This window comes from Bubalus bubalis, chromosome 9 (genome assembly GCF_019923935.1).
Source record: "Bubalus bubalis isolate 160015118507 breed Murrah chromosome 9, NDDB_SH_1, whole genome shotgun sequence".
Lineage (NCBI taxonomy): Eukaryota > Metazoa > Chordata > Mammalia > Artiodactyla > Bovidae > Bubalus > Bubalus bubalis.
The window spans coordinates 70,783,788-70,790,123 of record NC_059165.1 but is presented as its reverse complement, the minus strand read 5'-3'; the positions used below and the strand labels follow the sequence as shown (position 1 = coordinate 70,790,123).

Sequence of the window (6,336 nt, the reverse complement as noted above, 5' to 3'; positions counted from 1 at the left end):
AGTTCTAGAAGCTGGAAGTCTGAGATCAGAGTGCCAACCAAGTCAAGTTCTGGTGAGGGCCGTTTTTCAGACGGTCAGTCAGTCTGTTCAGTTGCTTAGTCCTGTCCAGCTCTGTAGCCCACCAGGCTCCTCTGTCCATAGAACTCTCCAGGCAAGAATACTGGAGTGGGTTGCCATTCCCTTCTCTAGGGGATCTTCCCGACCCCGGGATCGAATCCACGTGTCCTGTATTGCTGGCAGATGCTTTACCATCTGAGCTATCAGGGAAGCAATATGTAGATAGCAAAAGCTCTGCTACTGTTAGGGGCTGTGGTCAATTAATGATTCCGTGTAGTTTTACAGACACATTTTCTAATCCACACTGAGGTCCTCACTGTAGAGCAGAGGAAGGCCCTGTTATTAAAATGATTGAGAGGAAGTTCGTGTTATTAATATTAAAACACAAAATACTTAGCCGAGGCCATCTCTGCAAGCCCACGAGGCCTGAAATACACACATGTTGGCTGAAAAACAGACAGCTATACAGTTCTAAAAATCACACCATCATCTTTACATTAAGGTTTAACATAAGCACCAAGAACACAGCCACACCATGCCGCAGTTATCTCAGTGTATTCTACTCTATTATGGGTTACCATCCTCTCTTTCAATCTCCCATTCAAAGTCAGGGGCTAGGGCAGAAATCTGGCTACTTTTGTCTTCTAGAAATTGAGCTTTCAAGTGAAGTTTTGCACTCTGGGAAATGTAGGACTGTGCCATCTAGATTCTAGATTCAAATTAAAGTTGAATATTCATAATCAGGAAAAAAAGACAAATGAGATTTTGGAATATTTAATGACACAAAAATCTGTCATTTTTTTTAATGACAAAAATCTGAGTTAAAAAAAACTTGTCTCAAGCGTAGCTCCCTTCTTAGTATAATCGCCTTTGGGGAGGTTGAGCCACTTGCACAATATTGGAAATGTACGATCAGTCCCAGCTCTACGAAGAGAGTATTTACATGCAGACGGATCTGATACATGGCAAGACTGACCTTCCGCAGATGGAGGTAGGCAGCTGGAGCCAGGAGCATCCCTGAACCACCCACAAAGGAGACCCGCCACAGCCGACCAGGAGGCCCAGTCAAGCAGGAGGAGACACAGCCAACGGCAGAGCAAGAGAGGGACCAGAGTTTTGCTAACTGGTCCAAGTCTGGGGAGCAGCCAAGCCAGATTGCCAGCCCTGGCTTCGAGAAGAGGGGATGGGGGTAGGCGGACACAAGGAAGGCTGGGAATTTTATGACTAGGACTATCTGGAAGAGGAGCAATCAAGTGGTGCAGACTACAGAATTTCAGCAGCCCTTGAAGAAGCCAATAAGATGTTTCTGAGAACATCCTGAGCAAGAGGAGAAGCTCTGGATGGTGGGTTTCAGATGCATTATGAGAAGACCTTGTTTGATCAGTTGGCTTTTATCGAAGAGCTTTTTTCCACTCATGATTGTCAATCATTTGACTGAAAAACAATGATTAGGTTATCTATATGATAGTAGTTCAATGATGCTATAAGAGGAAACTAGTCAGAAAAGACCCAGCATTCCATTGTCTCTAGGGTTCATTCCAAATAGTTACCTGCCAATGCTTCAGTAATAAGTTTCCCCTTGGTCTCATGGCACCAAGAATTGAACCTGTGCTTTTGGTAGCAATTCCAAAGAGTCTTTTCTGCTAGTTCAGTTCAGTTCAGTTCAGTCATTCAGTCGTATCCGACTCTGCAACCCCATGGACCACAGCATGCCAGGCCTCCCTGTCCATCACCAACTCCCAGAGCTTACTCAAATTCATGGTGCCATCCAATCATCTCATCCTCTGTCATCTCCTTCTCCTCTTGCCCTCTGTCTTTCCCAGCATCAGGGTCTTTTCCAATGATTCAGCACTTCCCATCAAGTGGCCAAAGTATTGGAGTTTCAGCTTCAGCTTCCAATGAATATTCAGGACTAATTTCCTTTAGGATGGACTGGTTGGATCTCCTTGCAGTCCAAGGGACTTTCAAGAGTCTTCTCCAACACCACAGTTCAAAAGCATCAATTCATTGGTGCTCAGCTTTCTTTATTATCCAACTCTCACATCCATACATGACCACTGGAAAAACCATAGCCTTGACTAGACGGACCTTTGTTGGCAAAGTAATGTCTCTGCTTTTTAATATGCTGTCTAGGTTGGTCATAACTTTTCTTCCAAGGATCAAACATCTTTTAATTTCATGGCTGCAGTCACCACCTGCAGTGATTTTGGAGCCCCCAAAATAAAGTCTATCACTGTTTCCATTGTTTCCCCATCTATTTGCCATGAAGTGATGGGACCAGATGCCATCATCTTAGTTTTCTGAATGTTGAGTTTTAAGCCAGCTTTTTCACTCTTCTCTTTCACTTTCATCAAGAGGCTCTTTAGTTCTTCTTCACTTTCTGCCATAAGGGTGGTGTCATCTGCATATCTGAGGCTATTGATATTTCTCCCAGCAATCCTGATTCCAGCTTGTGCTTCATCCAGCCCAGCATTTCTCATGATGTACTCTGCATAGACGTTAAATAAGCAGGGTGACAATATATAGCCTTATACTCCTTTCCCGATTTGGAACCAGTCTGTTGTTCCATGTCCAGTTCTAACTATTGCTTCTTGATCTGCATACAGATTTCTCAGGAGGCAGGTCAGGTGGTCTGGTATTCCCATCTCTTTAAGAATTTTCAACAGTTTGTTGTGGTCCACATGGTCAAAGGCTTTGGCATAGTCAATAAAATAGATGTTTTTCTGGAATTCTCTTGCTTTTTCATAGGTCCAACAGATGTTGGCAATTTGATCTCTGGTTCCTGTGCCTTTTCTAAATCCAGCTTGAACATCTGGAAGTTCATGGTTCGTGTACTGCTGAAGACTGGCTTGGAGAATTTTGAGCATTATTTTGCTAGTGTGTGAGATGAGTGCAATTCTGCTAGGCCACCAGGGAATTCCCCAGACTGAGGGTATATTGAGAAACCTTTGAAGATTCCACTTTGTGCTCTATCCAAGTTGTGGTTATCAAAGGCTAAATTTGTAATGTAAGATAAACTGAGTATTCTTCAATATCTCAAAAGGATAATCAAGCCCCCATAGACATACGTATCATGTGTGCTGTATCCAAAAATGTACTTCCAAGAGCATCTGAGATTTTGCTTGTACTTGTATCTTAAATGTTTAGAAAGCTACCGTGATCTGTAAATCAAGAAAATTCGTTGTCTTGACAATTTTTAAAAGTCAAAATTAAGACTTCCTTAATGAAGTTTCAAATTTTATACATTAAGATGTTTGTGAAAGGAAACCAAACTATTTCTAACATCTTTATACTCTAGAGAAATTGTTTATTTCTCTCGCTCTCTATTTTTCATTTGCTTTACAGGTAAAAGACTATTTCAACTTCATAATGTTAAGAACTGTTAAGTGAAAATTGTCAAGTGGAAGAAAAGCCCTACATCTAAAAGAGACTTCGTGAACACTCATGTCTGTCAACCCTTAAAGATTTTAAACCTGCCCAGAAATCTACCTCAGTATCTGAAGTTTCCCTCTGTCTCCTCCTCTAATTAAGCTTGTCATAAGTTATGCACTGGCATGGAGATAGATAATTTTTTAAAAAAAAGCTTAATTCAGATCTGTATCTGTAGCATGATCACAAGTAAAGACATAGCCTCACTGCTGTTCAGTCTCTAAGTCCTGTGGGACTCTTGGCGGCCCCATGGACTGCAGCATGCCAGGCTTCCCTGTCCTACACTGTCTCCTAGAGTTTGCTTAAGCGCATGTCAGTTGAGTCGGTGATGCCATCCAAACATCTCATCCTCTGTCACCTCCTTCTCCACTGGTGCAGGTAAAAATCAACAGAAAAGCAAACTGGAGATTAGTTCACCAAGTATTGATGGTTGTCTCTGAGTTTGGGGCTTGCGAGGGGATTTTTTTCTATACATTTTTCTAGGATTTGCTATTTTTTTAGAAATAAAAAATTTTTATGATTGGTGAGGGGCGGGGAGGCGGGGAGGTCTCCAAATAGTGTGCAATCAAGCTTGTTTTGTCAAGGCCCTATACCTCCACCAGGAACATTTGTTTCAAGGGTGGAAATATCAGGCAACAAAACTGCAAGGATGGAGGCTTCTGAGATGGTGGCCACGCGATCGTTAATGAGCCACTTCTGAATGTGTCCGTGTTATTATCAAAAAATGTTATGGGGTAAACAAAAAAGAACCGGGAGAAGTAGTGTAGGGTTCCTTTCTGGTTTTTTTTTGTTTTGTTTTGTTTTAATTTATAAAAACAACAGAAGATCACAGTTAAAATATAAAAATAAAGCAAGTGATAGTGTAGAAGTCTTCCCCTGCGTCCACGCCCACTTCCCAAAAGTGAAATGTCGGAGTGACTTGAATGTTCTTCCCCAAACCATTGTGTGCGGTGGTCTGGACTCCACGACTCATCCTTTGTCAGAGGAGCGCAGGGTGCAGATTCCGCTCCCGGTTGGTTCTGCTCTGACCTGTAGAGGCACCGGAACACAAGATTTCCCTCAGGAGCCTGGGGACGTTATCTAAATTGAAAAACAACACCAAAAAAAGCTATTCCCCGGTACGGTAGCGTGGCCGAGCGGTCTAAGGCGCTGGATTAAGGCTCCAGTCTCTCCGGGGGCGTGGGTTCGAATCCCACCGCTGCCAGCTTGTGAATAACCTTTTTTTCTCCCGCCCCCTCGCCCCCTCAATCCTCCACAAAAAAAGATTATGCATAATGGTCACTCAATCGCGACCTTACCTTTATTCTGAACATGAGACTGTGTTTGCCAGCTTTCAGCGAAATACCCCTTGGATCATAGAAAAAGCAAGAGAATTCCAGAAAAACATCGACTTCTGCTGCATTGACTATGTTAAAGCCTTTGACTGTGTGGATCACAACAAATTGTAAAAAATTCTTAAAGAGATGGTAATACCAGACCTCCTTACCTACCTCCTGGGAAACCTGTATGCAGGTCAAGAAGCAACAGTTGGAACGAAAGACTGGTTCAAAATTGGGAAAGGAGTAGACAAGCCTGCATATTGTCATCCTGTTTATTTAACTTATATGCAGAGTACATCATGCAAAATGCTGGAATGGATGAAGTACAAGCTGGAATCAAGATTGCTGGGAGAAATATCACTACCCTCAGATACTCAGATGACACCACCCTAAGGGCAGATATCGAAGAACTAAAGAGCCTCTTGATTAAAGTGAAAGAGGAAAGTGTAAAAGCTGGCTTAAAGCTCAACATTCAAAAAAGGAAGATCATGGCATCCAGTCCCGTCACTTAATGGCAAATAGAAAGGGGAAAAGTGGAAACAGTGACAGACTATTTTCTTAGGCTCCAAAATCACTGCAGAAGGTGACCGTAGCCACGAAATCAAAAGATGCTTACTCCTTGGAAGAAAGGCTATGACAAACCTAGACAGCATATTAAAAGCAGAGATATTACTTTGCTGACAAAGGTCTGTCTAGTCAAAGCTATGATTTTTCCAGTAGTCATGTATGGATGTGAGAGTTGGACCATAGAGAAGGCTGAATGCAGAAGAATTAATGCTTTTGAACTGTGGTGTTGGAAAAGACTCTTGAGAGTCCCTTGGGCTGCAAGGAGAACAAACCATCAATCCTAAAGGAAATGAACCCTGAATGTTCATTTGAAAAATAGATGCTCAAGTTGAAGCTCCAGTACTTCTGATGTGAAGAGTTGACTCATTGGGAAAGACCTTGATGCTGGAAAAGACTGAAGGCAGGAAGAGAAGGGGACGACAAAGGATGAGATGGTTGGATGGCACCACTGACTCAATGGACATGAGTCTGAGCAAGCTCCAGGAGATGGTGAAGGACAGGGAAACCTGGTATGCTGCAGTCCATGGCGACACAGTTGGACACGACTGAGCGACTGAAAACAAGCAAAATCACCCAACTTAGTGAGTGCAAAGTCCCAAACTGAAAGTGGGGTGGGTTAATACTAGTTTCATGGGTTAATGCCTCTTGAGTATGAGAATCCAGAGGTGTAAATGTTAAATTTCTCTTCCCTGGAAAAGTGTACACCTCTGTAACCAGGTGAAGGTGATGACTGGATGTCTTGGACTGGGACGTCCTGGACTAGGACTAAATTTACCTCAAAGTAATAAATTTCCAATAGTGAAAAAAAAAAACAAAACCCTCAAGATGCTACCAACTTTGTTTCCCCTCAGTTTCAAACTGGAGACCTTTCACCTGTTAGATGAAGGTAATAACTACTACAATAGAGAAACGCCTGAGCTTGGTCATCTTTGTGACACTATTGATTTTTAGGAAAACTGGTGGG

At 42.5% G+C, this 6,336-nt stretch overlaps 1 non-coding gene across 1 annotated transcript; it reads left to right on the top strand.

Annotated features, from left to right (window-relative positions):
• The first annotated feature begins 4,608 nt into the window (after nucleotides 1-4,608).
• TRNAL-AAG lies at nucleotides 4,609-4,690 on the top strand. Its single transcript has one exon. It is a non-coding gene; the product is annotated as a tRNA-Leu (tRNA).
• The last annotated feature ends 1,646 nt before the right edge of the window (nucleotides 4,691-6,336 follow it).